This window comes from Periplaneta americana, chromosome 8 (assembly GCF_040183065.1).
Source record: "Periplaneta americana isolate PAMFEO1 chromosome 8, P.americana_PAMFEO1_priV1, whole genome shotgun sequence".
In the NCBI taxonomy this organism is placed as follows: Eukaryota; Metazoa; Arthropoda; class Insecta; order Blattodea; family Blattidae; genus Periplaneta; species Periplaneta americana.
The window spans coordinates 126,004,192-126,031,901 of record NC_091124.1 but is presented as its reverse complement, the minus strand read 5'-3'; the positions used below and the strand labels follow the sequence as shown (position 1 = coordinate 126,031,901).

The following is a 27,710-nucleotide window of genomic DNA, read 5'->3' as shown; positions in this document are numbered from 1 at the left end:
ACGACTGACTTCCCACCCTTAGTTGTCATAATGACAGCGACACAAGATCATCGAGATATGGCATGTACCTGTATTATTTATTTATTTATTCAGTGATTTATTTATTTATAATTGCAGAGTTAAAGGAGCAGTCCGCGATAAAATTAAGTTGGCTTTAATCAAACACGTTTTTCAATCTAAGTAGAATGTAATTTACCGCATGTCAATGCGAGGCATGGTTCTTGAGTTACCGACTCCGCACAAATACTTATGACGTCACAGCCACTGAACTGGTGTGATTGCGTAGTAGGTCGAGAACATCCCGAGTGCAGCACTTTGTATTAAATAATCTTCTCGCGCCGTAATACACGTGAACAGAATTTCGGACTTAGTTGTGATTGAGTGAAGTTATATTTTGCTTTTCATTTAATCATAAAACAGCACATACCAACGTTGTGGTTTTATGTAGGGCATATTTTCTTTTATATGAACGACTTTGAATTACAGTAGACTAAACAGAAGAAATTGTATCGTATTACAGTTTAAAATGCCGTGGTGTTGTGATTTTCCGTGTTCAGAGGGAAGAACAAAAGCACAACATGGAGAAGGGGTATCATTTCATGTATTCCCGAGCAAAGAAAAGTCACCGCAAATATTTAAAACATGGGCGAAGAAAATCAACAGAAAAGATTTTACACCATCGAAAACTGCTGTTGTGTGTTCTAATCATTTCCATGAAATTAATTTTGAAGAATCGTGTCTATTAAAAAGACGTTTAATGAAAGACAATAGAACTTCTTTGAAAATGAAGAAAACTGCTGTCCCTTATTTTTGAAAGGAGAATCTCCTCAAGACAGTTCTAATACTAAGCGCTCCTCTGCTTATAAATGAAAAAAGGTCGTCGAAGAAGTAATAGCAAGTTGCTCTGATGCACCTATAGCTGAAAATATTGACGTATGTGTAGTTCTCGATGAGGCTGAAAATTCACAGAAACCTAATATAAACAAAGCTGTGCAGTGTGAGATAGGGTGAGAGACGCTAAGAAATGTGTGTGGTGAATCAGATGTGAGTGAGCCATAAACTGACTTAGACAGATCTTTTCAAATAGAAGAAGAAACTTCAAATTCTAATTCATCATGTATAAGGTACAAATTGTTTGAAAATTTTTTCATCGGCAAAACAACATTTTATAAAATAATTTCAAAATTAGTAGAACCAACAGTAGGTGTAGTTATTTTCACATTCATGAACAACTTATCAATTCCCTAACAGATAAAAACGTGTGAATCGCGGTGATGACCAATTTGACTCACCTGGTTACAGTGCAAAATATGTGACTTACAGTGTAATGGACCTCGATTCAGATAATCTTATAGACTTCATAGTTCTGCAAAAGGGCCTAATTGTAGGCAATCTTGAAAAAGCAGCATGCGAAAAAGTTCTAGATCGCCTAAAAGAAAAAATGAACATTACCCTCTCTGTCGGACCGCAATAGAGGAATTAGGAAATTCATAAGGACCAAATATGAATGGTGGACCATCAATTTGACATTTGGTACATTGCAAAAAGCTTATCTAAAAAACCTTGAAGCCGCTGCAAAAACATATGAGAAAATACAAATGTGGAAAGACAGCATCATAAATCACTCATGGTGGTTATGTACTACATGTGAAGGTGATTCTGACGACTTAGAAGACAGATTCATTGCTGTATTAAATCATGTTTGTAATATACACGAACAGAGACATATAAAAAATGTGCACACATTCACCCATATAATAGCGAGAGGGAATGGATCGAACCTGGACCCAACGATTACAATGCTCTGAAAAATGTTGTATGCAACCCTGCCCTTTAAAAGACTTAAAGCAGACTAATCAGTTTTGTCACACCAGCAAACTTGAATCATATCGTCATGAGAGTTTGGTTTACATTCCAAAGAGAAAACACTTTCCATATTATGGAATAATAACAAGAACTATGATTGCGATAGTGGGCCATAATTACAACGTGAAAAGAGATGTAACTGGCTCCAGACTCCAGTACCCTAAAGTCACTAAACGATGGATGGAAAAGAAAACATACAGCAGGAAGGAAAACGCGTGGAGAGAAGATATACAGATAAATGTGTTGGAAGTAGCTCGTGGTTATCCATTATTGCAATTCGATGATGCACATGTTTTAGAGTTCTCTCAAACAAGCCCCGGTGCCTAAACCGTGTGACTCAACAACTATGGTGCAATAGAATAATATAAACCATGTACTAATTTATTGCTGACGTGAGATAAACACGTATCTGTAGTCCCTTCATAACGAATATTTCACGTCTCACATACATTCACTCACTCAGTGAAGACGTTGACTTAGGTTATAATTGATCAAAATATTAAACCTTTTCAGTTTGAACTCTTATCAGACCCAAGTCGTTCTAATCACAGAATGGAACAGAATGCATTGTACACGGGATTTAAAGTGGGATAGAGTTTGGGTAAGTTATTATTATTATTATTATTATTATTATTATTATTATTATTATTATTACAGTATATGCATGTGATAGGTCCTAAGTGAGTTAATAATAACTGACTGTAACATGAATTTGTATTTACTCGGTCTACACTATATGTCAAACGGAACTGTACAATGCAGTCTTATGAAGCGATCAGTGGTTATGACGTCAGAGCTTGCAGTAAGACCTTTAATATTTCACAAACTAAAAGGCGTAGAGAGATGAGATAAACGCCGTTAATCTAAGGATTACTTAGGTAAACATCCTATAATATTATCAAAATTTCGAATTTTATCCCGGACTGCTCCTTTAAGGCCATAGGACCTTCTCTTACACTCTGCCAGGTCACAATATAAAAAACAGTAAAATTTAACAAAAAGTGAGAAGAACAAAATACTAATTTATTACAGAAAATAATAACATATATCTGTATATCAGAGTATTTATACTTACATGATCTCTCTCCCCTTAGTCATCACTTGTTCATTCAACGTTAAGCAGTCTGGTTACGCTCCCTCCCCTTCTTCCCCTTTGCTGTGTATTACGGGCTATATTTTATATGACGTAGTTTTTGCCGACCACTGGTCTACCTAATGTGTTATATTGACAGAAAAGGGTGACACTGATAATAGGGGAAGTCGGGGGAACATGGGCATCTTAGTACTATTTCGGGTGCAATATCTCTCGGTTTTTTTCTAATAATTAATTTTACAGCTGGGATATGTTTCTGAACCATTTAGCTATATTATATAAGAATCCTGACTGTTTACTCCCAAACGTATGCAAGTAAAACTGAAAAATGCAAGTTAATGTGTTTTGCCCATATTCCCCCGAGTGTGGGGGTAAAATGGGCATTCATGATGTGAATCACAGTCAACTGAAAGAAGTGAAAAAACAGTTAAAATACTTGAAAATATAACTGTATTAACTATATTATATATTGTATATGCAATTTGTGATGGTTATTGCGTAACGCCTTTGGCAGATGATGTGACTCTTTGGCGATGAATGACGTTTGGAGATTCTAAGACATTTGAATCAGTGGAAGAAATTGTATGAATTGTAGCTAGTGTAGCATTGAAAGGAAAAAGTGAGAGCAAACTAGTCCGTGCTCTATTTTTCGACAGAAAAAAAAAGACGCTCGTAATGGAACAAAATGAAGGTAAGCATCATCTTCGCACTATTGTGGAAGAACATCTGGCTCTGATTTAAGAACTTGGTTCACATCATTTACGCCATGTTACGCCATCGTCGGCTTCAGCAGAGAGTGTTATAGAAGCTATTCTAACCTTTTACGAAATACATGAAATTACACTTCAGCATCTTATCTGTGTTGGCTGCGACGGTACCAATATGAACACTGGAAATAAAGGAGGTATTATAAGACTTCTAGAACTACATGTGAAATATCCCTTTCAGTGGTTTATTTGTCAACTGCATGGGAATGATCATCTTTGCGCCACCTGTTTCAGTACCTTGATGGCAGCACAAAGTGGCCCACTGAAATTTTCTGGGTTTATCGGTTGTTAGAAAATTGTGCGCTTCTACCCCTCAAGAAATTTGAGACAATGTGAATTACCAACTGTTAACAGCAAAGATCTGAGTACAGATCAAAAGCACCAATATGAAATGTTTCATGCTATTATCAGCGGAAACTGTTCTCTTAGTTTTCCCAGACGTGAACCTGGAAAATTGTTCTATGCAATGCGGCTCACTACAGCCAATCATAAGAGTAAGAGTGTATGTTGGAACAGAATCACCGTCAAACAATTTAAATATTCTGGTCCAATTAATACTTAAAGTTTATGCGCCACTATGGTTTAAAATAAAAACTCATCCCTCATGTAAAGATGTGGTCCGTCATACCTGGATGAGCATTGGTTTGACCAAGTATTTGAGTAACAATTTGAAGAAAAGTCATAGATCCCGTCATTCAAAATAATGCTTATTTTGCTCATCCGGAAAATATTTTGTTGAGTGATATGTTAACCGATGTTAGAAAACACATGAGAACTAGGGCTGCGACGTATCCTTAAATTTCAACAAGAGAAAAACAAAAAAATCATACAAGACAATTCAAAATTCAACCACTTAAGTTACTGCTGCGGACTATATTGATATGAATTATTGACAGAAAACTGAAATAATCGAGCCTTATATTTTTAAATATATTTATGATGAAGATTTACAGTTGTGTTTTGTGGGCAAGGACCAGCACCAGAGGTACATTTCTCAAGAATACCCTGCCACACACAATCACTGGAACAATGTGTGAAATTAAAAGCCGAGGCTAGCATGTCTGTTGTAGGACCCAACGCAAGAGATGTTTTCATCCGAGCCAGAATCAAATCCAGACAGGATCCGTCAAGTTTTGAAACTAAATCAAATTGTCAAGTACTTTGAAAGTTTGAGTTTCTGTAGTGTAGCCCAATTTCGAATGTTTTTGTGTTTTCTTTTATGTTTATGTAAGTTAAGTGCAATAATAGTTTTTTTATGCAACAAGTGGATAATCTTGATCATTAAGGCATGAGTGAATGTTTGTCGCACGAACGATAATGAGTGCGACAATTTTCACGCTTGTCATAATAAGATTATCCACGGGTTGTATACAACACTTGATGGCATCTTAGCGTTATAAATTGTAGGAAAGATATTATGAAAGAAATTCAATTCGGGACAAATTGTGTGACAAATTGCCTTCATATGTTCGTATCGATTAGTTGCGCCTGACCTTAGCATTGAGTAAAGAATAATGTATAACCACAGTCTACTATATACAGTCACGAAGCTTGGGATGATTTTTTGCCAACGAGTTGCATTTCTCGCGATAGTTGCTAGCCGCTTGGAGCGCTGTGAGTACTAGGAACAATAGACTGTGTCACTGCCGTCGTGATCTAATACAGGCCGTAAGACAGGCTATGTGACTCGCTTAACCCGATCACGATGGGCGGCATTTCAACCATATAAATTAATTGAAATGCATAAAGAGTAACATATATTTCTCTAAAATGTAGTGTAATTGCATTAATAAAATTTAAAACAATGATTAGGGGACACTTCATACATAATTCCTTGCGAGTTAAGGTGTAATATTATTTTTGGTGTGAAAATTACGTTGTTGTATGTGTAATACCTACCTTTATTTCGATTAAATATTACGAAATTCTTGTACATTCATTTATGCACGATTCAATAATTTTCAGTTGCACTGCACGAATATTTAGATATGTTGAAATTATAGGTTATGTTTACTGTACCAGTTGCCCCTTTGTCTAATTTTAGTGATCTCCAATGCCCTGTCACTACATATGTATGTTATGTCATATGGATATTATAGGTTATGTTTACTATATTTAACTTGTATTCCTATATTCGCAATTATACATTATAATTAAACATAATGTCATGTATGACACCCGTCACATTCAATTTGTCTGTATTTTAATACTACAAATGAGTACTGAATTATTGTATTTATCTACTACCTAAGAGACCAAGTCACACAATCGTACGTACACTAATTTCATAGGAGTGGTATGGTAAATTTTCTGTCCACAATTAAGGAAAGTAGATGTGTTAAATTAAAATCACAATATAAATTCGTTTTTATTGATCCTCAAAATAGGTTCCATTCTAAACTTGAAATGTTGACGCGAACAGATTATGTTAACATGTAAAATTCTCTTCACATTAAAATAACACAGTTTTGTAATTATTTCTGCAACATATTATGCAACAAGAAGGAACGGAACTTATGGACAAAATACACTAAAATAAAGCTTAGCAATGATAAGCAATAAAGTTATAATATAATATTTTACTGTTGCTGGGTAACTTTCGGTGCTGGATCCCAGATTCATTTCACCGGCATTATCACCGTCATCTCATTCAGACGCCAAATAACCTTAGATGTTGATAAAGCGTCGTAAAATAACCTACTAAAATAAAAAGAAATATTTCACTGAGCTCCATACACTGAAATAGAAAACCCGAACAAACATTACGGCCTGGTCTAGATCGAAAAAGCATTGACTATGCCGTATTTCGCATTTTTGTGAAAATGCTATGTAAACTGTGAAATGTTCGTTATCGGTTGTAATAACTATAAATGGCTAAAATACAATAATTAGAATAATAATAATATGGGACAAGGAGACGTTTGTAGTACTATAAATTGTAAGAAAAATAGGTTAGAGTTATCCTTCTTCCGAAAGATCCAGGAAGGTGAGTTTATAGAATATAATATATATTTTATGAAAATAATATATAAACCTTATGTATTTCATATTTCAATAGTGGAAGGAAGGTGCTAATTTTTTCAAAAGAACACGATATCGAAAGTACAATACATTTTATCGTCTGCTAGGGAAAGAGTCTGTGATGAGGCGATAGTAGCGATCCTGGTGGTGAGCAACTATCTATGGATGCATATTTCAACTGTCTATGTTTGATTATTTAGTAAGTATTAAGCTTCGTGACTGTATATAGTAGACTGTGGTATAATCTTGCAGGTTATGTTACACATGCTCCTTTATTTTGTCAATATATGGTAGTTACTCTGAATCACAGAACTGTTTTCTGTGATATTATCAAAGTGATACAAAATTGTTAAAGATTGGAAATAAATGATACGTTACCTTCTGTCCTGCATTTCATTTCTTGTTACACGGCGCGTAGAAGATAGTCACACGACCTGCATGCATCCCGATCCAAGCGTTCCGGTATTACGCCATATAGCGAATACGTCATTGCTTTTATCGGCACCCGTGCCATAATAAGACGATTATGAACGATATACGATGTAGTAACAACCTCTGTATAATGCTAGGGAGGCATAAAATGTATTTTATTTATTCATGTGAGTCTAAACTAGCATGAACTATCAGTATTGCATGCTAAGCCGGAGAAATATATAGATGGAAGCTGGAGACAAAGAAAAACTTTGCAAACTGAACGAGATTTGGCAGAGAAATTATTTACTTAAATAGGCAAATTTTTACGAGTAATGTGTTATAAATTAAAAAAAAAAACATTTTCGCCTCGCCCTATTATACATAGCGCTAATAATAGGCGCCCTACTTGTGATAGTATTCAGTGATTGTAGTGGATTTGTCATGTGGACTACTGCACTATAACGAATAATCGACGTCTGATGTTTCTAGTGAAACATTTGGAAGGTACAGGACCAAAGTTACAGCAGCATTCTCCATTCCCTCGCTCCCGTGATAGATAGCAGGTAGGCAAGCAGTGATTTTGTGTCCATTACGACAGTGTTAACAATACCATGATCTACGTGGCAATGTCATCTTTACAGAAAGGGGAGCAACAATTTCAGGCTCTATTGGTTGATGGGAGTTAATTAATGGACGTTACAGAACTGTCAGAAGTCGGGTTGAGTTTGTGGTATGTTCTGATTTTTATGCAACTGAGTTTTTTCCCTATTCAAATCATTCAAACTTATTGTGGACTGAATTTCGAAGTTAGGGAATAGCTATCTGGCTTGGAATTCAGAAAATTATTTCAAACAGCTTCACGACACTAAAATCCCAAGTTTGTTTTATATTAATTTACTATCACCTTCCTTTTTTTAATTTTTTGCATCAATCATCACTCATTCTTTCAACATTATATTCATTCATTTTCATTCATTTTACCTTTTGATAATCCATTTTTTCATCCACCGATCCATCTTACACTCATAGTTGTAATATACATAACTTATGTTTGTCAACCTGTCCTTCCATCTATTCAGCCATTTATACATTCACCCAGCGATACATTTGTCCATCCATTTATTTCTCTATGCTATCACCCACCCATTCATCAGTCACATGTCTATAGTACATTCGTTTGTTCGTGTGTCTATCAAACTGTTCAAATAAACGTCTATCAGTCAATTTGTTATGCTTATTGCTTCCTTCCACATCTCCGTGGATATGAATTCATTCTAGACAGTATCCATAGATCATAACAGACCAATAGTAGAACAATAACCAGAAGTACTGCATTAATGGACGTCCCAATAGCTGCTCCTCAACTTGAATTTCAGGGAAGCTGTCAGTTGACAAATATCACCTGAGTTGGCGCCAGACATTTAATTTTATTATGAGGAAAGCCTAAGACCCGAGGTCAGGAAATATCCTCGCAAACATTTCTTAGTAAAAACTTGTGAAACCAGAGTTGGCGAAGCTAATTCTGATTCTCAAATTGCGATACAATGTCACGTGTTAACAGTGATTGGAAATTAAAAACACTTCAAGGCATCTTGTTTTTACTTCAGTCAGTTCTTAGAAAAATTGAACATTTTATGTGTCCTCAATAACTTTACAAAAATATCAGCCGAAACGAATCACATACATATTCTACCAAGGAAATTGTTTGTGTTGCACGACACTGGAGCCAGAATGTTCCCTTCATAAGTTGCCTCCTCACAGACTGCCGGCGCCGATTTCCTGTAGTTCAATAAAATTTTAATTTTTCCTCGCCTGTTGCTCGCGCCGACATCTTAGTATACGAGAAATTGAATAATAATAATTGGACAACGAAATTCCACCTGTGTTTGTATTCAAGATTTAAAAAATTTCATCATGGGGTTAAATGAACAAGGATCTCATGATTGAGACGAGTAAATGGAAAGCAGCATGAAAACGTCAATGAAATACGACAAATAAACTGCACACACTTGGATGAATAGGAAAGAAGAATTAAGGATGAAGGATGGGAAAAATACATTCGCACTTATACGACATGTCACACAAGTTGAGAGGATGGAAGGCATTTCTTTCCCATTTTTCTTGTCCTGAGTCAGCTACACACAAGAAAATAAATATTACATAAAATACATAACGGAATATAAAATATAGCCACACAGATGTTTCACAAAATTACTCGTTTCAGTATATTTTATTTCTGTTGCTATAATATTTTAAACTAATTATTAATTAAATTAAGAAATGTTGGTTTGTATTAAGAAGTCAGGGGAGCGACACAGTGCAGATAGTCATATTGTGTACGCTGTAGTGTAGCAACTAGCAGTGAAGAAATCATTTGTATTCTACTCTCAGTAACTATTTAATGTACCAATTGATATATAAACGACAATAAAAATGAAATACAAAACGCTTAGTACAGACTTTCGAAACTTAGCTTACTGGTATACATTTTCAGTAATAAAATTTGTCACTTTGTATTGAAAGTCAACTAGTCGAACGTTTGTGAAATGGACAGTAGTATCTTGCCCATTATTGATGATGCAGAGTGTGAGTAGAAATATCAGCCCAACTTAAATGGAGAATAGAAGCCACTGATTTGGGCTTATAGCGCTACCTCCAAATTTCGATGTAAGTTAGCAATGACGCACAAATTTTTACTTGGAATCCTGTTTCAGAGACAGGTTTCTTTCACGTGCCTGAAGTCTACAACAAGAGACTCACAGTGTTACTTCTCTCTCGGAAGAAACTATGCTAAGGACTTCATCATTCTTTATAATCCATTGACCTAGGCCAGATGAACTCATGTCCATTTATCATTATTGACATCTTCACTCCGATAATTTACATGATTTTCAAGAATTTATTTTAAATGTTCCATTTATAATTTATCTTAGTTTGAAGATTGAATATACTTCGTTCCACAATGTCTGACAGGCGATGTAAACATTGTCGGCAGAGTGTAGGAGGAGAATAATTGCTATTCAACCAATGGCAGACGTCAGAGCCAACGCTTATCTTGAAGTTGGAAGGTCTGAAGCGTTCTACCTCTATTCAACTTTAAGATAAGCCTGGAATGGGACCTCTGCCTCTGGCAATGTTTACATCGCCTGTCAGATATGGAACACAGTATAGTCGAACATTTTAAAATATAAATTTTTTGTATAGCCTAGAAGACGAACGTTTTCACCTTACGACATCTTCAGGTTCTGTCATACTTCATTCTTATGACCACCTATTTTCATGATAATGCATTATATTATTTCACCATCGACATAAAATTATTTTGTAACTATTTTTATATTAGACTCATTAATGAACTATATATTATCAGAACTACAATTTATTGCATGTTAAGTTAAAAAGTGTAATTAAAGTAAATACCCACAACAGGTCAAAAATAAAAATGTACAACCATTTATAATTTCCTGAAGGATATCATACATAAAGTCCAGGATTGTAATGTCCATACGTCAAAATGTCCATGGAATAATGTCCACGTTGAAAATGTCCATGTTAAATCGTCCAAAGTCAAAATGTCCATAGTTCTGTAATGTCCACTTCACTCTGATATCCAGAGTCAAAATGTCCATAGTAGTAAAATGTCCACTTCACTCTGATGTCCAGGGTCATAACGTCCATAGCTCTATAATGTACACTATATCCATTGTCCATGGTAGTTAATAGTAATCTGTGTAAAAATTTTCAAATGCAGAACTAATCAGAACTTAATTTTTTAAAGACGGAACGAAATCCTCAGTTAGTGCCATCACAGAAGGGACTTGTATAGGAGAGAGTCGGGTAGTATCGGACATCGGGTAATATCGGACAGTGAGTTTCTTTCATCTACCACACGATGATAGTACCTGATTGACATTGTTACGTTTCTGTGATGTCGCATAGAGAAACGTAACCATGTCAATCAGATACTATCATCGTGTGGTAGATGAAAGAAACGCACTGTCCGATACTACCCGATGTCCGATACTACCCGACTCTCCCCTATGGGTATAATAAAGAGAATTGCAATAGATATTGCTAGAGCAATTACCCCTCCTAATGTATTAGGAATTGATCGTAGAATGGCATATGCAAATAAAAAATATCATTCTGGAAGCCACTTCTTTCTTTTCGTGGATACCTGTACCAACATCATGACTTTAATAGAGATAGGACAAAAATATAGGTATTGGCGATACAGGAACATGAAGCTCCCAAGCCTGAAAGGCATGCAGCCGAGCCCCTACAGCCGAGACTGCGCAGAAGTTTAGAGTAGGGACAAATTGAAGCTTGCGTCCGCCGCCATGCTTTGGGAGAAGCACCGGCTAGCAGACGGCTGCACTATACAATACTGAATGTTTAATGTATATGTTTGGTGTCTCTTATAAATCAATCTGAATGGATAAATTAAAACAATCTTATTAACATTTAAAGCGACCACATTAAAGAAATAATCAAGCTTAGTTACCGTTAGTTTGACATGAAACGAAAGAAGACTGTAACACTTATGATACCGTAACTAAAGATGTAGTATGGTTATTTGACAACATATAGAGCGAACAGAAATACAAATGTATACTGTACTAATAGTTCAGATGAAAAGAAAATTATTAGTATTAACTATTATTAACAAAACACTGCCTCTAAACATGTTTGCTTTGATATGGACGAGAAATGAACAATTAATATTTATTCGCTTCCATATCGCATAATATATGCCTACACCTGTAAAATAGAAACACGTACCTAATGTTTTAGTTCGAAATATAAGTAGGCCTACCGTGCAATAGCTTATTATCACAGCTGTAGTATGAAATAAACGTCACATGCATGAATTAGTCAATTAGTCACATAATAGAACTCAGGCCTAGTGTACAAAACATCTTGCCTATTGATTCATTATTATTATTATTATTATTATTATTATTATTATTGACTCCGTTAAATATTGTCTTACAACATTTTTATGTAAAGTCGTGTTGTACTGGTAACCTTAAGCTGTGTGCTAACATCTGCTCTTTATGTAGTACTTTCTTTTGTTTGGTTATTTAATGACGCTGTATCAACTGCTAGATTATTTAGCATGGATGGTATTGATGATAGCGAGATGATATTTGGCGAGACGAGGCCAAGGATCCGCCATAGATTACCTGATATTCACCTTACGGTTGGGGATATAAGAAAAAATCCAACCGGGAAATCAGCAGGAATCGAAACCGCGACCGAGCGCGACTCCGGACCGACAGTCCTTAGCCCACTGAGCTACGTCAGTAGATCTTTATGTACTTTTATGGTCAGTTTAACAAGTTTAAAATATGATTCTCGGGAGGGATCTGGGATCCATTTTCTAACATATGTTCCTATAAGTGTAGGAAGATTGTACAAGCGTTCTACTTCTAGAGCACATTGTTTTCACACGATGTAAGAGTGGGTGATAATATGCCATTGAACTGTCAACATCTGTATAATCGCTCTTTCACTTAAATGGCATATTTCTATTTCTGTATCTCAGATGATGGTATGACAAGACTCCTATTATTCTTTCGTTAAAAAAATAAAAGAGTTTTTGTTTACTGCTGGTAGGCTACGTACCATAAATTGAGTATTTATATTTATTACACCATATTTTTCTTAACGATTTAACAACTAAGCCAGTAATGAATACAATCACATTTTGACAATATTGTGTCATTGAGAATGATGTAAGAATGAGGAAATTGCAATCAATGTCTGCAGTAGAAGAGTCATATCACCTCTGATTCTCAAAAGACTGAGGATTATTATTACAGTGCGTGAGATGTTTGGAAAATACCATTGGGTATATAGACATTTTTAGCGGACATCCCTCTCTTTGTAATATAATTTAAATAAATTATTTACATATTTTCTAACGTATATAAAATAACATAAGTAAAAATATTCCATGCATTCGGTCTTAGGAAATAGAAATAACCTAATAAGTATATTTATGAGCAATATAAGGCGTTCTTGAATAATTTTGAGGGAAAATTGTTCCCGGGCCGGGTATCGAACCCGGGACCTTTGGTTTAACGTACCAACGCTCTCCCACTGAGCTACCCGGGAACTCTACCCGACACCGATCCAATTTTTTCCTCTATATCCACAGACCTCAAAGTGGGCTGACAACCGTCAAGCAACCAACATTTGAGTGCACACTAACTCTGTGTGACTTTAAATTGTGGTTTTCTGTTACGTACAGTGACGTGTATTATGCAAATTAAGCTTTCAGAATAACTCCCTGTAAAGTTACTTTGAATAATTTTTCCCTCGAAATTATTCAAATTAACTTTACAGGAAGTTATTCCTGAAAGCTTAATTTGCATAAGGCGTTCTTATTTAAAACAATGGTTAGTTACAATATTTAGATTTACTTCTGTTATTTTATATTATACGTTAGAAAATACGTAAATAAGTTTAGTTATATTACAGTGAAGGAGGAAATCCACTAAGAAAACGCCTATATATCCAATGGTATTTTCTAAACTCCGAATGCTTTATGGAAACAATCATTCGTGCTCCCCAAACATGGCGTCGCGCGAACCTGCGCGAGAGGTTTCAAATTTGTACACGATACCAGCGCCAATTGTGTGTCTAGATATATAACTACAACGTCTTTGCATGCAGCACACAAACAACGCGGTAGAAGACTGGCACAATCCTCTTCAACGCGTGATGGCTGTACATCCATCCACTTGGCGAATTATACAGTGCCTAAAGCGCGAAGAAAATGGAATTTGGACACAAATATTGCAAGCAAAAGTAAGACATACACAAATTAAAGAGCCGGGAATGAAACGTATTTGACGAATCAAAGACAAATTCTCCAGACTGTGAGACACTACAACAGGTACAAAGAAAAAGGAGAAATTCTCTTAAATCTTAAAAGTATTACTTACTATCTTAAAAGTGGGGCTCCGGTTCCCGATGATTAATAACTTATTTGTACGGGTTATTGAATAAAATTTATTGTGTTCTATTCAAGCATAATTTTCCTTTGAACTTGGACATTATGGACGTTTGACACTATGGACATTTTGACCTTATGGACGTTTTATCATATGGCCTTTCTGTCCTATGGGAATTTTCACCGTATGGACATTTTGACCTTATGGACGTTCTGTAGTATGGACTATATACGGTGGAAGCTTCCTGAGAGTCTGATTTTAATTTGTTTTAAACAATAATTAGGCTACTATTGTATCATATATGTATGAGATTAATACTGAAGTCCAATTAAAATTCTGCGGTCAGAACCAAAGAGGTACAAGTGACATTTATAAGAACATGAGTTATGTGCATCCAGGGCCAACTAAAGCACCTACAATTTTAGTGTTAATCACATCATACATTAAAATTGAATAAAAAATTTCACAGAATTTACGAAAGCTTAACTAGTCTACTTTCAACCACATTTTCTCAAAAATAACTTACATATACACCTTTGCTTCTGACCCCCTCAAATGACACTGTCAGATACAGAGATCATTGCGCTAGGGGCAAAATAATGTAAATTAATTAATTAGCTAATATTGTTTTATAATTGTATTACCGATAATTTCAATTACACTTCTTAACGTAACACATATTAAGTTGGGGTTATAATAACAGATAATTCAATAATGAGTCTAATACGAGAATAGTTACTTGCTTACTTATTTAAAAATGGCTTTTAAGGAACACACAGGTTCATTGCCGCCCTCACATAAGCCCGCCATCGGTCCCTATCCTGTGAAAGATTAATCCAGTCTCTATCATCATATCCTACCTCTCTCAAATCCATTTTATATTATTCTCCCAAATACGTCTCGGCCTCCCCAAAGGTCTTTTCCCCTACAGTCTCCCAACTAATACTCTACATGCATTTCTGGATTCACCCATTCGTGCTACATGCCCTACCCATCAAAACGTCTGGATTTAAAGTTCCTAATTATGTCAGGTGAAGAAAACAATACGTGTAGTTTTGCGTTGTGTAACTTTCTCCATTCTCCTGTAACTTCATCCCTCTTAGCCCCAAATAGTTTCCTAAGAACCTTATTCTCAAACACCCTTAATCTCTGTTCCTCTCTCAAAGTGAGAACAGAGCGTTTAGAATAGAAAGTGTGGTAACTCGGCAAGGGTCTAATGGGACTTTTAAACCCCCTAGTGTCGCCGCGGCAACTGAGCGAAACATTGGCGTGGCGATCGTTCTAAGATTGCAGTTTTCCTCTTAATACTGTGGACAGAGCATGTAGAACTCGTTCTGCTATGGAATTAAGAAGATATTTCTTGTGGTGTTCGGGTGATTTTTATTATGCCGTTTATGTGAGTGAGTAGTAATAAGCCTAATTGTTTTGTTCTTGATGTAAATCCGATTATAGATACTCTATAATCTGTAAGGAAGAGACTTTCTTTTATCCATCCATAGACTAGACTATTTTTCAGAAGTGGTGTAGAGCAATTCCACGAACACAGAAAACTGTATGCTCGTTCTTATATCTGTGATATCCATTTTTATGCGGTTTTCATTGTGATTTTTTAAAATTATGATTTATTTAATGACGCTCGCAACTGCAGAGGTCATATCAGCTTCGCCGGTGTGTCGGAATTTTGTCCCACAGGAGTTTTTTTTTACATGCCATTAAATCTACTGGCATGAGACTGTCGCATTTAAACACACTTAAATGCCATCGATCTCGGCCGGGATCGAACCCGCAACCTCTAGCATTGAAAGCAAGCGCTATATCAACTGCGCTACCGAGGGCGACTTTTGATTGTAAGAGCCGATAAATTTATTATTGCCAGTAAAGAGGTAGGACTTCCACGCAAGAACTGGCGACCAAAACCGTATGCTATAACACATATTTTCCCAAACTTGCCTCGATATCTTAAAAGAAGAAAAGAAGAGAAAATATCCAACGAAGAGGACATCAATCCGTTCTCATAACAATGTATCCTTACCAAGTACCATCTGGCTATGACCAATTCCATTGACGCTAAATAATCCAGCAGTTGATACAGCATCGTTAAATATCCGAGTAAAAAATAATTGGATGTGACACCCGAAAATCAGAAGAACACCTTAGTTGATCATGCGCTTGTATGCATTTATGTACCATTACTCCACACATGAATGCCCAAAATTATATCTAGTTACATTGACCGTAATTCCTTCCAGTGAATGAACTCCAGACCAGCATTTCAGCTGTTTAGTGTGAGTTTTTCAAAATCAATACATTTTTTAGAGTCATAAACTGTGATGGGTTCGAGGAAAGTGAAAATACAAAAGAATTCAAAGGTGAATGAACGACCTTGCAGATACGTTGAACTCAAAGACTCCCTCGTCTGCCCTGTACAAAGGATTCTAGCATTACACGATTTTAGAAAATATATGACACGTAATTGACAATATAAAGAACACGTTTGCCTAAGAAAGAACCCTTGAATTATTTAGAGTGACAATTCAGAGCACTAGCGAAATATATTAATTCTTGTGGGATAGCAGATTTAAATATTTTCAGACAGAAAAAAAATTAACTAGGATCCTCTAGAGCGATATTTTGGAATTAGAAAATGATTATCTTGTGATGATTACCATAGACTTTCTACATGTGAAGATTTTTCAATCTATGTGCCGGTTAAAAATGTGCTGTATTAAAGTGCTAATTGTGAACTCCTAATTGAATCCAAGCACCTAGCTTCTACTTCATTAAATATGCATGTTTAATTATTAATTATTTTGTTTTTAATAATAGCACTTTAGCCGTAATTAACGTAAAAGTTATTTCGGTAACAAAAGTACAGTATAATTCTACTTTGCATCTAGGCTAGAACTTAATCTGGTTTACAATTTTATTACAGTTGTTTATTACGTTTCCACATCATAAGAGATTTCTAATCGAGCATATGAGAAAGTAATAGACCTCATGGAAAAGTCGTTAATTTAATATTCTCCAATAAGTAGCATACAACTACTTAATACAGTGCTACCAAATTGTTTTAATTTTACAAAACACAAAATAACCTAGGTATTTCAAAAGATCAAAACTTACATTAGCATAGATATAATATCGAAGCTTAATTTATGAGTCTAAGTTGCACGTAATATTTTTTGTTCTCCTGAATTACGTATAAACCAGATACAACTGCAACTAATGACTAAATAGTAGATAAAAACTATTGGTGAAGATAAAGTGTCTCCTCTATTATATTACAATCTTTCTTGTGTATAAAAACTATAATTTCATGTCAATGCGTACTTTATAATGCCATAAAAATTTTCAGTTTTGCGATGCTGTACTTTTTTTTGCGTATTTCTGGCTGAAGCCGACACAATGTTCCATTTTTCGGTTAATTATTATATTTACTATTCAAGGTTGTGTTATATAACTCACAATTTGTTAATATAGTAATATTACATTTTTAAAGAAGTAAAATATTGTAGGCCTAACTAAGTACTTTACAATACATTCTTATCTAATGGGTTATTTTTAAAAACCTTTTTCATTCACTTGAATAGCGATCTTGAAACTGGGCACTGAAAATAGGGCTAGCGCCACTCGGCTACGATCCACTGAACTAGAGGAAGTAACGTCTTCTACCCGCTCTGGCAGTAGTAAAAAAGTATTGGTGAAAATATAATGTCCCATTTGATATATTGTATTATACTTTCTTGTACATCGAAAACTATAATTTTGTGTCAAAATGTACTTACAACAACACAAAAATGTTCAGTTTTGCGAAGCTGTACTTTTTTTTTTGCGTTCTTCTCTCTGAAGCTGACAGAATGTTCCAGTTTACTGTTGATTATTATACTCGTACTTACGATTCAGGAGTGAATGATATAACTCAAGCGTAGTTAATGTAGTAGTATTACATTTTTTAAATAAGTAAAATGTTGTGATAAACTATAATATACTTTTATCTAGTGGGTATTTTAAAAACATCTGCATTGACTCGAATAGCGCTCCTGAAACTGAGAACAGAAAGCAGAGCGAGCGCCGCTCTGTGACGAACCGCTGGACTAGTGGAAGTATCGTCACTTTCTCTTCTACCCGCTCTGGTTAGAGTTAAAGTTTCAAAACCATACAGAACAACCGGTAATATAAGTGTTTTATAAATTCTAACTTTCAAATTTTTTTGACAGCAGACTAGATGACAAGAGCTTCTCAACCGAATAAAAAGAGGCATTTCCCATATTTATTCTGCGTTTAATTTCCTCCCGAGTGTCATTTATATTTGTTACTGTTGCTCCAAGATATTTGAATTTTTCCACCTCTTCGAAGGATAAATCTCCAATTTTTATGTTTCCATTTCGTACAATATTCTGGTCGCGAGACATAATCATATACTTTGTTTTTTCGGGATTTATTTCCAAACCTACAGCTTTACTTGCTTCAAGTAAAATTCCCGTCTTTTCTCTAATTGTTTGTGAATTTTCTCCTAACATATTCACGTCATCCGCATAGACAAGAAGCTGATGTAACCAGTTCAATTCCAAACCCTGTCTGTTATCCTGAACATTCCTAATGGTATATTCTGCTCCGAAGTAAAAAAGTAAAGGTGATAGTGCATCCCCTTGCTTTAGCCCGCAGTGAAATGGAAAAGCATCAGATACAAATTGGCCTATACGGACTCTGCTGTAAGTTTCAATGAGACACATTTTAATTAATCGAACTAGTTCTTGGGAGTACCAAATTCAATAAGAATATTATATAAAACTTCTCTCTTAACTGAGTCATATGCCTTTTTTTAAACCTATGAATCACTTATGTACTGTACTCTTATTCTCCCATTTCTTCTCCAATATCTATCGAATACAAAAAAATCTGATCAATAGTCGATCTATTACGCCTAAAACCACAATGATGATGCCCAATAATTTCATGTACGTACGGAGTTACTCTTCTCAAAAGAATATTGGACAAAATTTTGTATGACGTCAAGAAAAGTGATATTCCTCGAAGGTTACCACAGTTAATCTTGATCTCCTTCTTAAAAATAGGTACAATTATGGACTACTTCCATTGTTCTGGTACAATTTCCTTTTCCCAAATTGCAAGTACAAGTTTATAAATTTCGATAGATAACGCGCTTCCACCCTCTTGTATTAATTCTGCTGGAATTTGATCGATAACTGGAGACTTGTACTTTCTCAGATTTTGTATCGCAATTTCGACTTCTGAAAGTGTGGGTTCGGGTATAAATGGCTCAGCAGTGTGTACTTGAATTTCGTCCCGATCATTTCTATCTGGCTTGTTCAGGATTGAATGAAAGTCTCATCCTTGATCTGCCTGATGTCCGTTCTTAAGTTCCTTTATACTCTTATATAAATCTCGAATGTTTTTATTCTTACTATTTATTTCTACCTCATTCAGTTTTTCCTTCAAGTAACCTTTCTTTTTAAATCTAAGTTTACCACTTGCTTCCCGTCTTTCATTGAAATAATTTATCTGTATTCTCCTCAACTTCATCCTGTAAGAATTTCAATTTTGCTTGTTTCTTTCTTCTACTACCATGCAACAATCTTCATCAAACCAATATGAGAATAGTTAAAAATAATAATTTTGTGTTAATGGTAAAATAATCCAATGTATTTACTAGTATTATTGTATATTATTAGCATTATCATGAAAATAGATGTTCGTAAGGATAACACATGGCATAGGAACTTAAGATGGCGTAATGTTGTAAATGTTCGTCCTCTATACAAAACAATTTACATTTTAAAACGTTTGAATTGTCGTAAGTCAATCTTCAAATTAAAATAGATTATAGACAGAACACTTAATATAAATTATTGAAAAGCTCGTGTCCTTTGTTAGTACGCCAGCCGCCACAGCACCGAGGACGGCAGAGCAAAACAATATATGGACATAAATTATTCTCTTTTCTAGTTATTTTATGAGCCGCAATACTATGACCTGAGCCTCTCAGCTTTGTTTCCCTGACGGAGGAAGCCACACTTATATTTTATCGTCTTTACACTCCTCGTCCTTGCCCGAGTTGGAACCCCGAACCTCGAATTCAACGGCCAGGGTTGTAATCACAGGATCACAAACGACGGCTACAAATACGTACTTACTACTTACAAATGGCTTTTAAGGAACCCGGAGGTTCATTGCCGCCTTCACATAAGCCCGCCACCGGTCCCTATCCTGAGCAAGATTAATGAAGTCCCTAGCATCATATCCCACCTCTCTCAAATCCATTTTAATATTCTCCTCCCATCTACATCCCGGCCTCCCCAAAGATCTTTTCTCCTCATGTCTCCCAACTAACACTCTATACGCATTTGTGAATTCATCCATACGTGCTACATGCCCTGCCCATCTCAAACTTCTGGTTTTAATGTTCCTAATTATGTTAGGAGAAGAATACAATGCGTGTAGTTCTTGTTGTGTAACTTCCTCCATTCTCCTGTAACTTCATCCCTCTTAGACCCAAATATTTTCCTAAATACCCTAACTTACTATTGAAGAAAGCTTTTATTGTTATGTACAAGCAGTGATTCAACTCCTTAATGTTGTTAATTTGTTTTGGTCATAACTGTGTATACGGACAGACTTAACCATTTATTTAGTCTTTAAAAACTCTTGAATTTCCCGGAATTAAAACATAATTTTTGCGTTCCTTTCACATAAATCCGGCCAGAAACAACTGCCTTTTTGTCCTATGGGCAGTACTGGCTAGGATACAGTAGTGAGGAAACTAGCAAATTGTCCTACTTCAATGCACGTTGTTTGTTGCCGATCAACCCGTTCCCTCTGTACTTTGTATGATCCATTTCCTAACGCACAAAATGTGAAATTCTCATTTCCACAACCACAACCACAACGCTCAATTGTCTAAATGCAGGTACTGTAGTAAGCCTAATGTTCAGGTTACCATAGCAACTTTAGGTACCGTAGTTTCCCCTAACTATGGTCCACATTTGTCACATTTTTCTTTGTATATTCAATACTATTCATCCAGATTAAGTGAAATTTTGGCTTCGGACTCTTGTAAGTGTATATTAAATAAATATTGATATATGTGTTTGAAATTATTTAACTACAAGTGTTAAAAAAATAATAAGCATTGGTACATAGTTGTATTCTGAGTTGCCCAACTATGGTCCACTCATATATTCATGCTTGAAAGCATGAATGGACTATAGCTGGAGCTGTAATTATTCGTAAATCAATACACTGAGTTTCTAATTTAAGGGTAGAAACATAATCTAGCACAGAAATATTAAAAATAAATGAAAAGTACATGGATTCTTTTTATTAGTAACCATTGCACAAACACAATAAACAAGTGAAATCTGAAAGTAATTTTCCTGCAATAATGAACAACTACACTCACCGGCAAAAATACCGGGCCATCTAAAATTTCTCAAATTTTTTATGAGGTAAGAATCAGAAAACCCATTATGAAATGAAGAAAACATTGCTTCCCAGAAAAAACTCTCTTTTATTATCACTTGCGCTATTATTTTCAACGCCAAACAATGGATATAATTAAAAGGTGTAAAAACTTACAAATTGTTTCAATTTTCTTTCAAATGTTCAACGATGTTGCTGGAGCAATTCTGGGCCTTTAGCTGGTTCTTCTGGAATTCAGCCCACATTCGTCCAGACGTCTGCTTACAGTTCTCTCACTCACGTTAACTTGTCTTATTTTCTGGAAGACTCTTCTGGTCCCAAGTACTGCAGCCACATAACGCTGACTATTCCCATCTTCTATCAATGCAACCATTTTGCTGAATCGGTAGAACTTAGTGACATTTGCATACAATGAAGTACTCTAATATTGCCTCAAGAGAGCTTACCTGTCTGTAGACTTCTTCAGCATAGCTTGAAATGAGTCCGAGAAGTTTAGACACAATATAGCAAGAAGAACGAATCTCCTTTTCAGATCATTGTTGGCTATTAGGTAGTCAGTATTACATTTTTATGTATCACAAAATAAATGAATAACTAAATTAATCTCAGCACATCTACAATTATTTAAAAAATCCTACAATTTTCAAAAATGTTAAATAAAATTGTAGTTGGCCCGATTTTTTTTTGCCGGTGAATGTATATTAAAGAACAAAAGTACGGTATCAAAATAAACTAACACATTCTTAGCAAAATATTATGCACATAAATTCACTGGTAATGTTTATTTACCATACTGAGAACTATATTCAGTAGGCTTATTTCTATCCTTTGAATCTCCACTTCTCTTGTAATTCTGAAATTGAAAATAGATCTCTCTTTTTCGAGACGCATATGGGGTCTTCAATTTGTTTTATTATGTTTTCCTTTCTATAGAATAAAATGCCTTCCATTTCTCGCCACCTCAGCAATTGCCGCTTCTCACTATACATGAAACAACAGCTCCATTGTTCTTCACTTACAAAATTTTCCCTGGCCACAATTCCTCCTCATAAGTAACTACCATATAACTATGTGCCTTTAGCATTATTTTAAGAGATTTCGTCTTCTTTTCCACATTTGACTCACTGTCTATAGATATGGAGAGTACACCGGAAACATCATAATCTGTATCCAATTCAATTTCATCACTCTCATAGTCACTTACAGGGAGGGTTGTGATCCTTCTACCCTGATGTTTTCGTTTTACCGGACCATTTTTCGCGCTAGCACCATTGATGCTGGAACAGCCTGTTTCTTTATTTACTGGACTATAAGGTAAAATGGTGTTTTAGAATATACTGAGATTCCGTATTTGCAGAAGTAAATAATCAAATTGTTCACATTTCATTAAAACAAATATTTCAAAATGAAATACAACTATGGTCCACGAAAAATTGTGGTACATAGTTGAGGACTGACTTGTAGGCTTGAGGCTAAACATTTTTCACGCAGAGTCCTTAACCTCTGCCAGTGTAATTATTATGTGAAAGTAAACACTATATAGCCAGGTTTAATTGTACAAACAATCATATATCTATAATTTACCAGTTCTACAGAGGAGAGCTTAATAAAACAGACAAACACAAACTGAATGATTTCGTGTCTTCACACATTCAATAGAACGATGCACACTGACCTTGTTAAGCATTAATATCATTGCCACGTGTAATGGTAGATAGAAGCATCTATGGGGAACATAATTCCATCACATTGGCGCCTTAAATGGCAAACATCGAACTCTTGGGGGACTAAGTAGTACATAATGCGTTTTGGACCATAGTTGGGTGCCTGGACCATAGTTATGGGACATTACGGTACGGTACAATGTAATGTGAAGTACTAAGTTGCAACTTCAACATTTTTCCTCCATTACTTGATCACCTGTATAAATTTAGTTTTTTATGACTGCTAGAGTTCACTTTACTAATGGCAACACTTTCTCAAATACACCTATGTTAAAGATATCACGATAGTTAGCCATTTTGTAACTGTTATGTCGACACAATTTGAGATATTAGTCAGGCGAAGCAAGCTACTCTAAATTAAATTTGTCAGTTTTATTCAGATGCCATATTGTGTTTACATTTTACATTGCGATCATAATATAACATAATACATGGTGTCTCAAAATTATCTTTACAATTTTGATGGCTAATAACTTGGAAACGGAAAGAGATAGTAAGGTGCGGTTTTTTGCTCCAGGACCATCGTGTTCACTTAATCGCTACGGTTGCGCAGGTTTATGCGGAAATGCTGGGCCGGATCTGACCGGAAGTGGAGTACCAACTTGATATCCTGCGTGTTACGAATGGAGTACACATTGATGTTTGTAATGTGGCTACCAAAACATCAAGTGTGTCAAGTGTACAATAATCGCATCTTTCTATCACTTTCAGTTTTCAAGTTATTAGCCATCAAATTTGTAAAGACCATTTTGGGACCCTCTGTATGTAGCGGAAATATACTGTTTCTTTATATAGCGAGTTGTATGTTAAGTTACTGTTTTCATCACTTCACTTTCTTAAGCCATGAACATTTACTTAGTAATATTAGTACTTTAGGTTCAAGGTTTGTAGAATTGAAGTGTCAGCCATCTTTGATCTTTGGTACCTCACCGTTTATTGTTTTGAGTATAGAGATTATTTACAACTTGCGCGGTGACCTCAGTGTTGTATTGGAGGCTAGAACAGCGAGTCTGTTTGTGTATCTCGATGTTGTGCTTAGTATTTTGCTTTAAAGGTGAGAAGAAAGCTTCGATTTGTATGTCAAAGGAAATTCTGTAGAGAGGACATATGAAATTAATTGCTTTTAATCAATAGTGTCGGTCCTACAGGCATTCGAATAGAGAAGACTCTTCCACGAGTGATATCTACTACAAAATCCAAGGTATTATGTAAACTATATTGGATCTAAAGACTATCAAATCCCGTTCCTACCAGTGGGAATTGATGTCATATACTAACAACAACAACAATAATAATAATAATAATAATAATAATAATAATAATAATAATAATAATAAGCATTTTCTGCAGGAAATATACTTCTCCTTCAGGCAATATTATTTACTTCTGTTCTTTTGTTATATATAGCAATGGCAATTCTTTATCTATTGTATCGATATAAATTCCTGAGACTTTTCAGAGGCGATAACATTGTAATAAAATTGGAATTAAATGACTCGATGATTGTAGAAAGGACTTAAGTCCAGAAAACCTACTTTGGGGAAAATGAAAAAAAGTGTTTAGCATTTTCTGGGTCATATTAAAATAACTTGGTTGTTATTTCTTTAAAAGTATACAAATATGCTCACTAATTAATCATTAAATGAACAAATTTCACTTACAGTTTGTGTGTTATTAATTTTTTTAACTCTTGGACTTCTGCAATCAACAGACATTAACAGTTTTAACTGGTTAGTTAATTAATGATGTTAGTAAAAGTACATGAAATATGCACTAAGAAGTATATTCAAGTATGTTCTTTAAAATTAAATCTATCCTTAACATAGTTTTTAAAACATTTTTACAACAGTTCATCGACAATTACATGACTCACTAACGGTCTTAGCAGGCACTATTTTACCTGCATAGTTCGTATGTTCTAGCTCCTTCGATTTAGCAACTTTTATCTTATTTCTTTTATATTCACATGGATTAGAAATGCCTCTTTTACAATTAGGTATTCACTATTACTTCTTCGTTGCTATCATAACTACATACCATGTTTGCACTTTTACAGCGCAACCAATAAGTCACGATCGGATTTGTTATATGTTACTTTATGAAATAATAAATTAATAAAATGCCACAAGCTAATTAAAAACGCTATTTACTTAACTCGCCAATAGTAATGGATGGAAATATAAAAAGAAACTTACGTGGGACTATTGGTGTCATTGCCAAACGTCTAATATTTCGATATGCGCATCATTATTTGCCATGCACAGTTGCATGCGCCGCCAGCGTGTCTGCTTGTCCGTCTGAGGATTTCGGGAGTGATCGTACTGAACATTCGGAGAATCTCTCTCTTCAATTGTTCAACAGAATTCATCCGAGTCCTTCCAAGATTTGCTTTTAACTAGGACCACAGCCAGTTGCCGCACGTCGTGAGGTCGGAGCTTCTTGGAGGCCAAATGGGAGGTCCACCTCCTCCACGATGGAAAGCTGGTGCTTAATCATTCCCGAATTGGAGTCCAGAAATGCCTGCGGTTCCATCCTGTTGAAGAACGATGATGTTAGGAAGACCATCTCTGTCAATTTCCGGAATAAGCCATTGAGTCCAAGAGCGTACGTTTCACCAGTTCGTTGGTTTTCATGAACGCACAAACTAACGATGAGGCGTTCCTCAATCGCATTATTTTGTTGTATCCGCCATTGCTTATTACAACATAAAGACAACACAACGTTTTAATCAACAACAATCAACTAAAAAAACGCGCGCGAAGGAAAAAAATCTGACTTGTAACCAAAACATAAAAATTCACTCACTCTATCAGAAAAGTGACAAACTATTGCCACAAACAGTATATGAAGAAGAAAAATATCCCTCTCAGCCTAGGAATGGCTTTTAATTAGTTTTCGCTTAGGAAAAATGTTTTATTTCAATGTCAACAATATACGATCGTGACTTCTGGCCGACTTTGTACACTAATCACGTGATCAGTTACTGAAATAGAATAAAAAGTTAAATTAACAAAAATATCAACAATGAAACAGAACATTAATTCTAAGAAAAAGATTGGTCCTTAATATTATACCGTATGTATACACGTTTGCCAACATCTATTTGCAGAAAGGTACCCCAGTCCTGGACTGCAGACCTTTCTGCACTCAACGGGAAAAAAACGTAGAATATCAGACATTAGAAATGCTGGACTGAGTTTCCTTTCTGTGCTCATCGATGGGCCTATCTTCAGAGGTCATGAAAATTGGTCTTCACTCGTTTTCATAAAAAGTGGACTTAAGCCCTTTCTGTAACCATCGATTCAAATACATTTTATCGTTTCAGTTGCAACTCATACATTATAAAATAATAATCTGTCATCGATAGCTTCATGGTTCAGAGCGATCGGCGTTCTCCTTCTTCAAGATTAAAACTACTTGTCATATCCAGCACTTTTTAAGTCATCTTGTTCGTTTGCCTTGTATTGTGTAATATGGATTCCATCTGAAACCATTCTTTTTATATGATTCTTCCAATTAAATTTACATGTATGAATTTTACTGATAACATTTTCAATGTCCAATTTTTGACGAATTTCTTTATTTGGTATGTGTTCTAATAGTGAATGTACTGCTAAATGTGCTAACAGTCTTGACTCTGCAGCTTCAATTCTTCTTAATTGTTATGATAAACGTATTCAAGTCCCGGAGCCATATAATGGTGTTGGTAGTGCTGGTGTTTTGTAGGATTTTAAAACTGTGTCCAATAGCTCTTTTCTACATACTGTAATTTGGTTCACTGTGCCTGTCAACTATTGAAATGTTGCCACTTTATTTTCTATGTCTCTTGGAGGAGTGTAAGAGGGATTGCAGCCTAAGTAATAGAATTAATTTAGGTGTTCTATAATTTGCAATTTATCACCATTTTATTTCTGGTACTTTTGATCCGATAAAAGCAATGCTTTTCTGTTATCACTGCAAATTAAGTTGTACACTGACATTCAAAGATATTTGACCTTACTAATCTATAGTGATCGATAATTTGTTGGTGTAAGCGTGATTTTTTTAGTTATTATTTATATGAATAGATGGCGAAGATAATAGTCACTGTTACCAATCGCAGATAAATATACCCGCATTATAGAATTCAATTTTTCATCCCACTCTGCTGATTGTAACACAACAGCTGGAAACCGCTGATATTGTCAGTTATGAGAACAATTTATGCTTAATCTACATAATCTTTTTCCCTGACACATTTTTAACGGCCCCAATAATGGTGTCACCTATTGAAAACTAGCGTAACTCTTTCAAAGTTTGTAATTTTTTTTTAAATATCTTTGACTCTGACTTATCCCGTAGATGGAAAGTTCGCTTACACGATCATAAATTCGTAGGTCGGATATGTTTGAACGTTAATGTACGATTTGAAATTATTCCTAAT

The 27,710-nt window shown here is 35.2% G+C and overlaps 1 protein-coding gene and 1 non-coding gene across 2 annotated transcripts in view; one reads left to right on the top strand and one right to left on the bottom strand.

Annotated features, from left to right (window-relative positions):
* LOC138705027 (venom allergen 5-like) overlaps positions 1-27,710 on the top strand; it is a 276,772-nt gene that overhangs the window by 46,660 nt on the left and 202,402 nt on the right. The window lies entirely within an intron of this gene.
* TRNAN-GUU (transfer RNA asparagine (anticodon GUU)) lies at positions 13,210-13,281 on the bottom strand. The gene has a single exon. It is a non-coding gene; the product is annotated as a tRNA-Asn (tRNA).